Source organism: Pristiophorus japonicus, unplaced genomic scaffold (assembly GCF_044704955.1).
Source record: "Pristiophorus japonicus isolate sPriJap1 unplaced genomic scaffold, sPriJap1.hap1 HAP1_SCAFFOLD_2307, whole genome shotgun sequence".
Classification (NCBI taxonomy): Eukaryota; Metazoa; Chordata; class Chondrichthyes; family Pristiophoridae; genus Pristiophorus; species Pristiophorus japonicus.
Window position 1 is genome coordinate 2,501 of NW_027252023.1, and position 2,833 is coordinate 5,333.

Consider the following 2,833-nt stretch of genomic DNA (forward strand, 5'->3'; position numbering starts at 1 on the left):
AGAGAATGTGTGAGGGAAGGTGAGAGAGAGAGTGTGTGGTGAGGGAAGGTGAGAGAGAGAGAGTGTGTGAGGGAAGGTGAGAGAGAGAGTGTGTGTGAGGGAAGGTGAGAGAGAGAGTGTGTGAGGGAAGGTGAGAGAGAGTGTGTGTGAGGGAAGGGGAGAGAGAGAGTGTGTGAGGGAAGGTGAGAGAGAGAGAGTGTGTGAGGGAAGGTGAGAGAGAGTGTGTGTGAGGGAAGGGGAGAGAGAGAGTGTGTGAGGGAAGGGGAGAGAGAGAGTGTGTGAGGGAAGGGGAGAGAGATCGGCTGAAGGAGTGCGAGAGACAGTGTCAGAGACTGGAGAGGAAAGTTGAGGGAAATTGACAATGAGAGAGGGACGAGGAGAGCGAGGGAATGGCTGGAATCACCGAGCGGGTCGGTGCAGCATCTGTGGATGGAGAGAGAGACAGAGTTTACGTTTCGGGTCTGTGACGCTTCACCAGAAGCGGTGAAACTTTGAGATGTACCAGATTGTTAAACACGTGCAGTGGGAGGTCGCTGAGAGGGTGGAAGGTCGCGGAGATTAGAGAGACAAAAAGTAATGGCAGAGGTTCGAAAACAAACAAGGAGTCTCGATAATGAAGGAGGAAGCTGGGGACTGCAGGAAGATATCGATGAACGGGTCGGGTGGGCAGAGCAGGGGCAAATGCAGTTCAAACCGGAGAAGTGTGAGGTAATGCATTTGGGAAGGGCAAACAAGTCAAGGGGATACACATTAAATGGTCGGACACTGAGACGTGGAGAGGAACACAGGGACCTTGGAGTGCAGGTCCACAGATCCCTGAAGGTAGCAGGCCAGGTGGATAAGGTGGTTAAGAAGGCATACGGGATACTTGCCTTTATTAGGCATGGAATACAAGAGCAGGGAGGTTATGCTCGAACTGCATACAACACTGGTTAGGCCACAGCTGGAGTACTGCGTGCAGCTCTGGACACCACATTACAGGAAGGATGTGATTGCACTGGAGAGGGTACAGAGGAGATTTACCAGGATGTTGCACTGGAGAGGGTACAGAGGAGATTTACCAGGATGTTGCACTGGGGAGGGTACAGAGGAGATTTACCAGGATGTTGCACTGGAGAGGGTACAGAGGAGATTTACCAGGATGTTGCACTGGAGAGGGTACAGAGGAGACTTACCAGGATGTTGCACTGGAGAGGGTACAGAGGAGATTTACCAGGATGTTGCACTGGAGAGGGTACAGAGGAGATTTACCAGGATGTTGCACTGGAGAGGGTACAGAGGAGATTTACCAGGATGTTGCACTGGAGAGAGTACAGAGGAGATTTACCAGGATGTTGCACTAGAGAGGGTACAGAGGAGATTTACCAGGATGTTGCACTGGAGAGGGTACAGAGGAGATTTACCAGGATGTTGCACTGGAGAGGGTACAGAGGAGATTTACCAGGATGTTGCATTGGAGAGGGTACAGAGGAGATTTACCAGGATGTTGCACTGGAGAGGATACAAAGGAGATTTACCAGGATGTTGCACTGGAGAGGGTACAGAGGAGATTTACCAGGATGTTGCACTGGAGAGGGTACAGAGGAGATTTACCAGGATGTTGCACTAGAGAGGGTACAGAGGAGATTTACCAGGATGTTGCACTGGAGAGGGTACAGAGGAGATTTACCAGGATGTTGCACTGGAATGGGTACAGAGGAGATTTACCAGGATGTTGCACTGGAGAGGGTACAGAGGAGATTTACCAGGATGTTGCACTGGAGAGGTTACAGAGATTTACCAGGATGTTGCACTGGAGAGGGTACAGAGGAGATTTACCAGGATGTTGCACTGGAGAGGGTGCAGAGGAGATTTACCAGGATGTTGCACTGGAGAGGGTACAGAGGAGATTTACCAGGATGTTGCACTGGAGAGGGTACAGAGGAGATTTACCAGGATGTTGCACTGGAGAGGGTGCAGAGGAGATTTACCAGGATGTTGCACTGGAGAGGGTACAGAGGAGATTTACCAGGATGTTGCACTGGAGAGGGTACAGAGGAGATTTACCAGGATGTTGCACTGGAGAGGGTACAGAGGAGATTTACCAGGATGTTGCACTGGAGAGGGTACAGAGGAGATTTACCAGGATGTTGCACTGGAGAGGGTACAGAGGAGATTTACCAGGATGTTGCCAGGACTGGAGAATTATAGCGATGAGGAAAGATTGGATAGGCTGGGGTTGTTTACTTTGGAACAGAGGAGGCTGAGGGGAGACCTGATTGAGGTGTATAAAATGATGAGGGGCCTGGATAGAGTGGATAGGACGGACCTGTTTCCCTTGGCAGAGGGGTCAACAACCAGGGGGCACAGATTGAAAGTAATTGGGGGGAGGTTTAGAGGGGGTTTGAGGGGAAATGTCTTCACCCAGAGGGTGTAACAGGCTCGAGGGGCTGAATGGGCCTCCTCCTGTTCCTGTGTAACAGGCTCGAGGGGCTGAATGGGCCTCCTCCTGTTCCCTGTGTAACAGGCTCGAGGGGCTGAATGGGCCCCCTCCTGTTCCTGTGTAACAGGCTCGAGGGGCTGAATGGGCCTCCTCCTGTTCCTGTGTAACGGGCTCGAGGGGCTGAATGGGCCTCCTCCAGTTCCTGTGTAACAGGCTCGAGGGGCTGAATGGGCCTCCTCCAGTTCCTGTGTAACAGGCTCGAGGGGCTGAATGGGCCTCCTCCTGTTCCTGTGTAACAGGCTCGAGGGGCTGAATGGGCCTCCTCCTGTTCCTGTGTAACAGGCTCGAGGGGCTGAATGGGCCTCCTGTGCTGTGTCGATGATGATGTCGATGTTTTCTGTTCCAGGTCAG